The sequence below is a fragment of the Lepidochelys olivacea genome, assembly GCF_965140295.1.
Source record: "Lepidochelys olivacea isolate rLepOli2 genome assembly, chromosome: 27".
NCBI classification, from domain to species: domain Eukaryota; kingdom Metazoa; phylum Chordata; order Testudines; family Cheloniidae; genus Lepidochelys; species Lepidochelys olivacea.
Window position 1 is genome coordinate 14,867,723 of NC_140437.1, and position 12,801 is coordinate 14,880,523.

A 12,801-nucleotide genomic window follows, 5' to 3' on the forward strand; every position below is an offset into this window, starting at 1 on the left:
CCAGCAATTGTGGAGAGTACATTCAAATTCTGGCTACAGCCAGTGAAGGCTGCACTAGCCCAGAGCTCTTTCCCCCAGGGCTTAGCAAGCGCTGTCCATCCTGTGAGCCAGTTTGGGGCACCGGGCCGGTCTTGTGGTGAAGGCACTAGGCTGGGGCTTGGAAGATCCCAGTTCTGCCAAATCCCCCTTGGGCAAACCACCTAACCGCTCTGTGCCAGCATTCCCCCACTACCTCTGGGATAATGGTTCTCCCACCTTTCCTCTGTCTCGTCTGCTTAGACTGTAAACACTTTGGGGCAGGGCCTGTCTCTCACAAGGGGTCTGTGCAGCGTTAAGCACGATGGTGCCTCTCGGTGCTGCCATAACAGTTACTTAGATTGCAAGCTCTTTTGTTCTGTATTTGTACAGCCCCTAGCACGTTGGAGCCCTGGTCCATGACGGGGGTGCCTAGGCACTAAGCCACACAAATAGAGAGATTCAAGACTTCCCTGCCTTATCCCTATACACTGAAGTAAGGGCACGTTTTGGGTAGGCAGAGGAAGTCACATCAGGCACTAGCAGAAAGCATCAGCCCCTGTGTTTTCCCAGGTACGCACACACCCTTCGGACACGTCTCTGGCTCAGGCCGCAAGGGTGCCTGCTCAGCTGCTCATCATGACATCCAGCACGGCCTCTAGTTCCTATGGGGGAGTTTGGCCGGCTGGGGAGCAGGGGAGTGGGGAGAATCACATGTACCAAATAGCGGCTCTATTGGGAAATATTTTGAAGCTGGAAAGTTCTCAAAGGGGAAGGTTCTGAGGCTACTTCCACAGCTGAAGAAACTGGAAATCTGGGTCAGAGAGGATGCAGAATATGCCACCTTCACAGGCATCTTATACCAGCGGGGCACAGCTCCCCATATTCAGGGGGATGTCCCTGGATCAAAGAGGTATTCCTGGGCCCACTGGAGAATTTGGATCAGAGTTCAGATTTCCAGTCACCGCTGGGTTCTGGGAACGTTTGGAAACAGAGGGCTGGCCCTGCCTCTAACAACACTTCCAACTAGGATGACCAGATGTCCTGCTTTTTGGGACTTTTTCTTATATATTCACCTAATACCCCCCCACCCCCTGTCCTGTTTTTTCGCTGTTGCTATCTGGTCGCCCTACTTCAAACTTCCAAAGCGCTTTCACAGACCTGAATTAAGGACACTGCTTCCTGTAGGAGACTGGTATTATCCGCCTTTTGCATATGGGGAAACCGAGACACAAGGAGGTGCAGCGACTTTGCCCAAGGTCACATGACGAGTCAATAGCGAAGGAGGACTAGAACCCAGGAGCCCTTGATTCCTCATTAACGTTAGGCAGCACTGCCTTCCCACCAGGGAAACAACATGGAGATATTGTAGTGGGGTTAAATGATCCCCTTTCACTCTCTGCTAGGGGGCAGCTCCCTCCTATGCTCCTGGTACTTCCCCTGCGTCCTTCAGTGAACAAAGCTTTCCAGCTTCCTTGCATTGGCCTCGCTCCCCTGGGACGGGAGAGGCACGCTGGTGGGATTTTAAGAGGACAGATGGGCGGGGGAGGCCGGTTGGACGTAAATGAGTCCTTTTGTGGGGGAATTTGCAAGGCCCCTGTGAGCATGGAGGGGGCTGGTTGAGCGGCACTCTCTCCCACTGCACTTTCCCGAGCTGCTGCAGCCTCTCAGGAAATGGCTAGAAAATTACACCTTGAAAGCAGAAGCAGGTTGTGCTCCAGCCCATTAGCTGGATTTCTGAGCCTCTGTAGTACCGCATTAGGGGGCCAGAGCTGCTGCAGCCGGTGGGAATTAGCTGACAAGGGTTTACAGACCCCAGGCCATAGAAGCTGGGCTGGTCAGCGCAGAGGCTGTGAACACAACCTTCAATGCAATGTATGTCACTAACAAGAACAGCCCCCCACTCTGTTCGAATGCTGGTCATCAGGAGATCGCAAAGCATTTTACAGCGGAGGTCTGGCTCGTTATCCTTATTTTACAGGCGGGGAAAGGGACTTGCCCAAGGTCATTGTTAGAGCCGGGAATAGAACCTACGGCTGCTGAGGCAGAGTCCAATGCTTAGTCAAGGGGGAACTAAAGCAGAGCACTTGGGGCACGCCAACCCCCAGAGCCAGAAGGGGCATTACATGGCACCAGTGCCAGGAGATGAAATGCTTGGGTGACCAAGAGCAGCCCAAATAGATGCGGCCAGTGGATCATGCCTGGGATTTGGAAAGTGCGTGGTGAAAAGCTTGCACCCTAAAGGGAGGGAGTGGGGGAAGGCAGAAGGTTGGGGTGCAAGGCTGGGGTTGTGGGGAGCAAGCAGGCTTAAGGGAAGTGCAGGATTTGATGGTCCCAATCTAGAGCGGACTCGAGAGCTATTGTATCTATGAAAGTCACTTCACAGTCAGAGTGATTCACAGGCTCTGCTCAAGGAAGGCCTGAAGATGGACTAGCAGGAAGTGCTGCAGGTCAGGATTGAGGTGCATTGTTAACAGACTGGCCAAGTGGGTCATACCACCCTCTAGTGACTGGTCCATATAGAGGATAAGAGCCTATGGTTGCTACCAACTAAGGGAGTTGCTCCTTTCCCACAACTGATGGAGGCCTGGGCTTTTGGTACTGAAGATACCAGGTTCAGTCCCTGCCTGGGCAGACACAGAGGCCTGGACGAGGTTGGGAGCTGCAGGCTAATTGTGCATCGCACGGACACTGCTCCAGGACTGGCACAACAGGGGGTGCTGTGGGTCAAAACTGGAGGTGCACTGGCAGCAAGGGGAAAGCAGGTACATTATCTGCCTCCATCCGGCACTCACTGCGTCACTTCCTAGAGCATCAGTCACATACAAATACAGCTCTTCAGAAACAAAGGACAAGTGAAGAAACCCTGCAGCAGGGCTCTGCGCTGGCATAAGGACACCGCTGACCCTAAACTGCGCTCCCTGCACATTTTCCAGATGCACAGGCCTCCTTGATAAGATGCCATTAGGATAGAAATGCCAATCACCTTCCTCTTGAATGCGATCGTATCAGGATCTGGCTTGCCAGCCACAGCTAATTAAATGCTGGCTGCGGTCGCTGCTTAAAATGAAAGTTTGTTTCCTCTAATAACTGAAGCAAGGAAGGAGGCAGCTCAGGCGTTCTTATATCTAGCAACAACATCTGCCATTGCAACCTATGCTAGAATACGGAGACAGCGACAGACCCTACTTATACAAAAGAAAAGCCAACGTAACTCAAGCAGGGTTTGCAAAAGGGGAGGCAGGTCTTATGCAGGAGGCAGGCAGGTTGGAGCCTTTTTCATTACTTCATTTGGAAGCTCTCTGAGGCAGGGACCCTCTGTTCGGTGTGCGTACAGCACCTAGCGCAATTGAGTCCATGGGTAGGGCTCACGGGTACTGTTGCAACACAATCAGTCAAATAGCATCAGAGCCAGTAGAGGGAGCTCTTGGGAGGACAACTGCTTTGCATTAAAGCCCTGCAACCCAACCTGACCCCAAGCGTCGGGTTCAGGGTGGGTCAGAAAACAATCCAGCTGTCTCAGAGTCGCCCCTCCTCCTCCCGGCAATGGGGTTGCTGCGGTGGGGGCTGTGTGACCTGTTCCTGCCGGCTGCCACCACCTCGCTGGCACGGTGCTGTGTGTGCAGCAGACGGAGAGGGCCAGCGTCCCTTCCTGCGTGGCACACACGTGGCGTGGCGCGGGGGGCCTGTCAAAAGCAGGACATACAACCCCGTGGCCAGGGGGCAGTGGCGGCCCTGACTCAGGTTCAGGGGCAGGTCTGGGATCAGTTTGGAAAATGACTCGACCCACTCAGGTCAGGCTGGGTGGGCTTGGGTCTGGTTCGAGTCTGGGTTGGGCTTAAAGATTAGACCGGAGCATCACGGATTTCAAGTTTTTTATTATTTATGTTGCAGTAGCACCAAGGAGCCCAGGCATGGATCAGGTCCCAGGGCACTAGGCGCTGTACAAGCCCAGAACAAAGAGACAGTTCTCACCCCAGAGAGCTGACAGCCTAGAGACGCACAATGCCTGCGAGTCCGCACACAGGTCCCCAGGCTACCTTGAGGACTGAGCAGATTCCATTTGCGTTCCGATTCAGGGACACAGGGCAGACCCCCAGCACTGAAACCTTCCCCACCATAGAAACCTTTTGAGTCACAGCTTCCAGGGACCGATTGTAAAGGGGGGGGGGGAATAGACTAATCGACTTCACAGGGTTAATAATGAGCTATCAGGCTTTTCAGGTGCAAATCAAGGGGCCCAACCCAGCCCAGCTCAGGCTAGAAGGCAGAGCTATCCAACGGCTGTGGGGCGGCCTGTGTGAAATGAGTTTGTTGGGTCTCAGTGCACTCCCGAGCAGAGAAGCGCCGATTGGCTGAGAGGCCCATGACCGAATGGGACAAAGAACCTGAGCTCCATGCGGTGCAGCCCCCCAGGGGAGCTCTCACTGCTGTTGCCAGCTATAGGGCTAAACCAGGGACTCAATCCCCAGTACCACCAGGCTGTCACCTTTCAGCAGCAGGAGATTAACGAAGAAAAAAAATTAAAGTTACAAGGAATAAAAAGAACCTGCTGAAATCTACACCGTCACCAGCCCAAACGAGACAACTCTCTGTTCCACTGGGCTCTGGCACATGGTTCTCGAGACCTGCCGTCGATGGCTCACTCTGCACCGAGGACCAGGGCTATACAGTATTGTTGCTCCCCAGGCAACGCTCTGACCCGGTTTCCATGACCTGCGAGTCATCTGACAAAATCGTCGGGACTGCCGTAACGAGCACTTTCTTTGGAGATCTTTGCCACAGGAGAGGAATTGAATAAAACACCGTTTGCTATTTTAAATCCACCCAGGTGCCTGGGCCACATTAAGGTTCCCTGCTTCGGATTCTTCCGGCCAGTCTCCTCCATTCCTGACGTGGTGCCACCCCTCCAAGGTAAGGACACTTCAGAAGGGATGATGGTTTTTAAATGTAGGGGAAACATCACTAATCTACCCTCCACGTTGCTCAGTCCTCAGGTCCCTAAGGGTCTGCACTCAGAGGTATAAGCCCAACATTCAAGTAGATGCCCTTGGTCCTGGGAATCGCCCAGTGCTTTAACAGGCAGAGCTGCGAGCCTTGTCTCCAAAGTCCTAGTACAGCGCCTGAATGACATGGGGGGCATTCTCGGCTCTGCTACACGTTCCCTGTGTGACTTTGGAAAGGTCGCTTCAGCTTCTCTCTGCTTCATCTGTAAGGGAATGAAATGTGTGAGCTGGTCTGTCCCACACAGGTGGGGGCTGGGTCGCATGGAGGTGGATGAGCCTGCTCCAGGAGTAGCTAGGAGAGCTGGATCTTTCAGCTCAAGCAGCAGAGGCTCACAGCTTCAGATCAAGAAATCTTGAGCTCGATCCCCTCTTCTGAGAGCCTGCCCAAGGGCCTGGTGTTTCAAGCAGCAGCCGGTACCAACTGGCCTTGGCCAAATGGCTTGTAGTCTGTGCACTTGTTCCTAGGAACGTGTGGGTCCTACTGGAGATTGGGGAATAACTACTCCCCCGTGGTAAAGCCTCTTAATCAGATCATGCAGGGTTACTCCTCCCCCTTCACCTCCCCCCCAAAAGACAGGAAGCCTCTCAGGAAGTCACATGACACAGCGTGTTACCACATGTCGGAACCCTTTGGTGATCAGCGGGGATGGACACTGGACAAGCCACTGAAGATTCATGCAGAGCGGTTTGCTTCTCCAGCCAGCACGAAGCCTCGCCTCCTGCACACGGCTGTCAGTTTCGATAGGCTGGAGCTGTGACCTGCCAGGAACACTGCAGAAGGATTTCGAGCTGTAGCCTTCCCCAGCAGAGGGCTGCCAGACTCGGAGGTAGGGTGTCCTGCACATAGGTTGGGGTTCCTTGCACTCAGGAGGGGGCTGCCAGCTAGCTAAGTTTCAGGACTAGCTCTATGGGGCGAGATTCCAAGTCAGAACAGATGAGTACCCACTACCTTATGTATTTACCACTGCAAATCTGGATGCAACAGGCCCGAAGTGGCCATCTGCTTTAGTAAGCATGACTTGAGCCTGAAGTCCTGTCGTGGGTGTGCAAACACCGAAGCAGACGTACCATCGAGCAGACAACCTCCTGAACTGGACTGAGGTCTCCGCGCCTGAAGTCAGGGCCATGCTCCGGGTTGTGGAGCTGAAGGGGCGGCCCACAGCTACCAGCATCAGGCACGTGGCTGAAGGCACCCCCAGAAGCGGTACTTCATGGGTATGTTGGCGTCGCTAGTTCGCACATAACTTCTCTACCCTGGCTGACGGGGTCTGACATTCAGGCTGCTCAGAGACGGGCAGCATAGCAGCAGGGGGAAGCACCTGCTTCAGCGGTGGAATCCATGCATCCTGATGGGTCTTTTCTGATCAGAGCATGGGGAGAGTTCATAACAAGGAATGAACTATCCTACTGGCCCACTGCTTGCAAACTGGGACCTCAGGATCTCACTGCATGAGCTAAAAGACACACCTCTACTACCCAACTCTGTAGCTGCTCATCAGCCTCGAGGTAGCGTAACCAGCAACAGAGGGGGGGCAGAGCATCACATCAAGCAGGTTACAGATGCTTGGCTGCCTCACTGGCTTGTAGGTGGCTGGGACGCTCACGTTCCTGAACTGTTGTGCTTTGCCAGTGTTTGTATCTAACCTCCCTGGGGCAGTCAAGAGTCAAACCAGTCAGGTGTGTGTGTTGGGGCGGAAGGAAGAACCCAGCCCTCCTGGATATGAAAAACACTGCTGAAAAAAATACCGAAGCCCCGCCACAGAACTGCGGTGCGTGCAGAAGACTGCATTTCCTCCCCAAAATTATCAGCAAACAGCCTCCTGTGAAGCCGACGTTCACAAACAAAACAATCATTATGTTACAAACTGCTGAAGAGAGAAACCTGTCGGGTTGATCTGCGATTAAATATTAACTGTGCAAATCAGAGGCGCAGTCTAACGAGCTGCAAACTGAGTGATCAGAGCCTGGGAACTGAAGGCAGGCAGGAGACAGACAGACAGCTACAGGAAACAGAATGTACCTGCTTCTCCAGGGCAGCTGTAATGGGACGAGACAGGGGAACACATCTGTACATAGTGCAGCCCTGAGGGGAAGGAGTCACCCAAATCCAGATGATGTGATAGGCAAAGAGAAAAGAATGGACTAAGAAAAGTGGGGATGGCCTCGTGGATAGAGCAGTGGCCTGTGACTCATGAGATCTGGGTTCCTGGCTCTGAAGTCTCTGTCACTCTCGGTGCCTCGGTTTCCCCCTCTGTAAAATGGGGATAATGGTACTAACCTCCTTTGGAAACACTTTCAGATGTACGGCTAAAAAGTGCTAGCTGAGGGTTACTGTTAAAGAGAGAGGGGGGTTGATGGGAAAGGATTAACGATAAATAAAGCAGGCAGAGAACAAGGGCAGCGTTTTCTCTCCATCTCTCTATGCTGACATCAAGTCAGCCTGGCTCGGGTACTTAGCCAAGAGGTCAGTTCAATGCACACCGCACTCAGCGGTGACCTTTTATCCAGGACGTGGCAGCTTTGAGTGGCTGCTTTTGTAGTGGAGGTGAAAGGCTCCCAGCTGCAGACGCTCAAGACTGCAGTGTTTGGAGGGAGTGGAAGATGCTATGACCTTCAGCAGAGTTCAGAGAAGAGGCAGCTTTGCAGGGGGACCAGGGACAAGGCTCTTATCCATTTCCTTCAGTGGTGGATTTCTTTTCCTGGCAATCCGTAGGCTGCCCTGTGAAAGCTGCCAGGGCCCTGATCCTGGCTGGGAGGAAAGACCTTGCAGCTGCTGAGATGAGGGAGTGGGAGACAGGTGGGAAATAAAGACCTGGCAAACCGCACTTCTTGTTTAGACGCTCTCTAATGCGCCACTAGCAGAAACAAGGCTCATGGCTGCTGGGCTTCGGGCACCCTGTGGGGTCCAGCTAACTGATCCCTCTAGCCATCACCCCAAAGGGACTCCATGGCAGCCTTGCACCATTGGATCAAGTGACACCAGCTTCTACTGTTGGAGAGACAAGCAGGAATATTTCCCATAAGCCTCGAGAGACAAGGCAGGTGAGGGAATACCTGTTTGCCAGAAGTCAGGAATGGATCACTTCATGATTACCGGTTCTCTTCATTCCCTCTGGGGCGCCGGGCATTGGCCACTGTCAGAAGACAGGATACTGGGCTAGATGGACCTTTGGTTTGACCCAGTCTGGCTGTTCTTATTAGACCAAATTTCCTGGTGTAGGCCAGGCCTCAGCGTTACATGCCAGTTGTGTCCACATAGAGGGATTCACAGCTACACGGAGCAACTGTCCCCCTAAGGGACAGGCTCTTCCATCAGCTGAAGTGGCCACATCTCGCTGCTATTTTAACACAAGTTAACAAACACGGGGGGGGGGGGTAACCCAAGTTACAAACATACTTCCCCCCTCCCCGTGTGGACATCCTGAGACCAGCATCCCGTTGGGCTAGAGACCATGAGTACACATCAAGAGAGAGTCTGTAAGGCCCTGGGGCTGGCTCACCACTCAATGTATTAAATAACACATCCACCAGCAGCAGGATTTCAGTCTCTTTTCTGCCAGGGTGAGCTTTGTTTCTCCAGCTCAAATCAGTTCAGCAGCAAATCACAGGAATAAACTGGACACTACTTCCTCCAGGAACCCACCTACTCTCTGCCAGTCTCACTTCCAGTTGAGCTGCTTGTCTGTCCTTTAACTAACAGTCTACAGGCTGTCGCTGCTCCCCAGCCTCAGACTTAGCACCTGGAAGGCAGCTAATTAGACTCTGGTGGGGACTAAGCCCAATTAGTCCCTTAAAGGGCCAGCCCGAGCTGGGCCAGCTGTGGAGGGGCACTGGCAGTAGCTGGGCAGGGTCTGTGCAATCTGCCGTGGTCCTCTCTGCCTTCCAGAATAGTGTCTGTGTGTTTTGAGCCTAGTCTGTAAACACCTAGGGTGGCTGGGCCTTTCCCTCCTGACCAACTGTATTGAACCTTGCGCAGGTTGCCATTGCCTTGCTTGCAATGTAACGGTTGTGAGCACCAAGAAAAGAAATCAGACCGATCCCCACACAGAGATAACTCTACAAAAGAGCCAGTCCATCCTGTGAGTGACACAGCCCCTGCGCTAAACATTCAAACAGAAAGGGTGGGAGGGGAAACTGAGGCAGAGAGAGGGGAAGTGGCTTGCCCAAGGTCACCCAGCCAAGCCCAGGGGGAGCCCAGGGCTCCTGACCTGCAGGCCCACTGGCTCTGACTTTGAGGCTGCCTGTAAAGCAGCCAGGGGCCTGCCTGCTACTGGAGAACTGGGATGCAGAATCAGTGCAGGATGAAGTGTCTCTGGAAAGAAAGCCTTGTCCCAGGGTGTGGCCTCCTCCGTTCACCCCTGCCTAGGACTGCCATAGTCCAAGGCCATCCCAGCCCAAAGATGGTAGCGGCCACTAAGCTAGCCAGGCGCTAAGCCAGCTGTGAAAGATCCCCAGGGGGCGCAGCCTGTGCACACATTTGCACGTGCCAGCCCGTTAAGTATGCAAGAGAGACACACGGGTGTGTTGTGTGAACGTGGGGGAGCACTGCTACAGCCCAGCGTGCAGTCCCTGCCCCCTCCCCAGATGCATGTGCATCCCCGGCCCTCCACCCTGCCCTTCCACCTGACCTGCTTGGAGTGCGTGTGGAGAGCTATTTATAGCCCCACCGCCTCGGGAGAACAACGTGGTGAATTAGAATCAGGTACAAGGCAGGGCCGTGGGGGAAGGCAGGTACCAGGTTGCTATAGAAACCAGCTGCTGGAGGATGGAGATGAGATGGGAGGGGGATGGATGCCCCCTGTCAAGTGCCAGGTTGCTGCTTGCCTGCTACCCTGGGATGGCAATGGAGGTGGAGGGTGGCAGCAAACGGAACCCGCTCTCCTTGGCTGGTGGAGCCAGGGCAGATGGCACACCTCAGCTGTGCCTTCCTGGAAGGATGGCATGGACTCCCCCAGCTCCCCCAGTGTTTGCACATGCTCTCTCTGGCTGGCTAAAGATGCTGGCTGGACACGTCATCCGTGCCCATGGCACCAGAAGGGGAGGTGGGGCAGGCTCTGCTAGCTCCCTGGGTGAACTGAATTCCTGGCACTGGCATGTGGCTTGTGCTGCACTCCCAGGTGGGGGCGGGGTTGGCATCCTGTTTCGAGCCCACTAGCGGGCAGGACCCCAGAGGCTGGGACCCTGCCTGGCTGACCCAGCGCTGGTGTGTGGATCCCAAGGCACTCAGGTAACCGGTACAGACACAGCCCAGTTCTACTTTTCTCCCGGAGAAGAGGACCCCACCGTGGCACCAGCAAGAACCCCAACTTACTCCTCACGGGACCAGCAGGGCAGGGGGAAGGGGCACAGGAGGATGACAGGCTGCCACTAGATGATAAGGCAAGACTCTGCAATCGCCATCCCCTGGGGAAATGTCTTTGGGGCCGGAATTTGGTCATTAGCTAGAGAGCCAGGTTCAGTTCCCCACCCTGCATGACTTTGGGCAAGTTGCTTCATCTGTCTGTGCCTCAGTTCCCCATCTGGGGAGAATAGCCCTGCCCCCCAGGGATGCTTAAGGATAACCCCAGTAAAGATTGTGCGGTGCTCAGAGCCGATGGTGTCGGCAGCCAGGTAAGTATCTTAGGCCACGTCCACACTGCCGCTGGAGGTAGAATATCCAGGTCAGGCAGGTGGATGTGCACTTGCTTTGCTTGGGGGGCAATCAGCCGTGGTATTTTTAGTGCGCTGTCCCAATCCAAACTAGCTTGCGCACGTCTCCGACACTGGAACGTACAGCTCCAGCTGCCATGCAGACGTACCCTTGGCTAGTTAAATGCCTGAGGCCATATAACTGGCGCATGATGCGCCAGCCCTGGCTTCTACTCCTGGATTTTTCAAGCCAGAATTGAGCCCCCAGAGAGTACGGCCTGGCTTGGAATGCTGCCAGGTTGGAGGAGAGTGTTTTGGGGACACAATGAATACAGCCCCCTTTCATCCCAGGGTCACAGGGCACATTCATTAGCAAAGCCAGGGCCAGCTTAGTATCATTAACTCCATTTTATGTACATGTACCATGAGGCACCAGAAAAGGCAGGTTGGGGATGGGAACCCAGATCGCCTGACTCACCAGGCAAGCCCATCCTCCTTCCCCCCAGGTACCATCCAGTCCCTTGCATTACAGCCCCTACCTATGCAATGGTCACGTGACCAACAAATTAGCTTTGCGCCCCATTTCACACGGAGCACAGTCTGAACACTGTAGCCTCCAGCAACACTTGGAATTAAGGTTGCCAATTAACATTCCACTTGGGACTAATTAAGTTTTATTTGACGTAGCACTTTTCCCCTCCCACAAATGTTTTGGCAGCTCTAGGCAGGTTCACTGCAATGCAGCCATCTCTGGGGTGAAGGGGAAAGGCTGCATAAGTGCAGGTAATCTGCTCTGGTAATCAGGAAGACCCACACAAGGCCACATCAAATCTCTCTGCCCAACAACCTGCAGACACCACACTAGATTGTACCTTGGAAAGATAAAGGGCCAACTTGATCTTGTCAGGATTTGAACCCATAGCTCCCAGAAGTTGAGGGCGTTTGATGCAGCCGTGCACACCAGCCGCAGCAGCGCTAGCATGGAGGGCCTGGAACTCACTCCAGGGCAGAAATGGCAGGCCAGGCCTAGGATAGTCTGAATGGCATGTGGAGACTCTTAGGGCTGGTGGATGCCAATTTCTTACCTGTCCAGATCGGAGGCGACCAGGCCTAGGTCCTTGCCAAGGTGGGAGGCCATATGCTAGGCCAGCCACCCCTATTGATTGATTTGCCCTTCCCACAAAATCTCTCCCTTGGCTAACCTGGGTTCAGCCTCTCTGGAAGGCAGAGGACACGCATGGGGCGCAGGGAAGCGAGGAGCCTTCGGGGGAATCACCCTGTATCAACTGCACTGGGTTAGCCATTCTTTCGTACCAGCCTCCAAGGCGGGAGGCCCAGACATGGAAAGTTAGCAAGAGAAACAGAGACCCGCAGACTGGTGACAGCGCAGCTCAGGAGCTGGGCTTTATGTGACGATCCTCCCCTCGCCCCCAGCCCCAAAACTCACCCGGTTAACACATCCAACAATCCAGCCAGCTCCTGCAGGGACTAAGCTGCGTAATCCAGTGTCTAGAGCAGTCCAGGGGTGGGACACAGAACTCCCCAGTTCTGATCCTAGGTGTGTTGTCTCAGCTTGGCCATGGCAGCGAGCCTAGGAACAGAACCTGGGAGTGAGGAAGGGAGGCCCAGAGAAAGTCAGGGCCAGATTTTTCAAGCTATTTAGGAGCCCACAGATGCAGATAGGCGGGTGGCGGGTTTTTCAAATGCACTGCAGGGCACCTCGCTACCTACCCAAGCCTGGCCCTAGATCACGCAGGGAACTGGAGGCAGAGCGAGACATTGATCCCACAACCCCCCTTACAGTGCCTTAGCTGTAAGGCCAACCTCCCCCGCTCCTCGACCTCACTGTGTTCACTAGTAGCTCGAGCCCCTCAGGGAGAAAGGCGTTACCCGAGTGCCGCGTATTGCAGGAAGCCAGGACCAATTCCCCAGCCCAACCACCTTCACACGTACAGCGGGGTAATGGGTCCCTCTGACCACAGGACTCAGTGGGGATGTTGCCTAACACCCCTTGCGGAGGTCTCCTGTTGAGAGTCACTGGAGAGGCTGCTTCAGGCTCTGGACATCCTGGTTCATGAAAGCAGCAAGCCAAAAACAGACAGGGCTGGGGTGAGGCGTTGCCACAACAGGCTTGTGTCTAGGGCCCCAGCTC

General features: G+C 54.3%; 1 protein-coding gene across 1 annotated transcript in view; it reads right to left on the bottom strand.

The window, feature by feature from the left end:
* SRCIN1 (SRC kinase signaling inhibitor 1) overlaps positions 1 to 12,111 on the bottom strand; it is a 204,993-nt gene extending 192,882 nt beyond the window's left edge. The window contains exon 1 of the mRNA XM_084615769.1: positions 12,097 to 12,111. The gene's annotated coding sequence lies outside the window, so the exon portion shown is untranslated. The remainder of the gene's footprint in view (positions 1 to 12,096) is intronic.
* Positions 12,112 to 12,801: the final 690 nt, after the last annotated feature.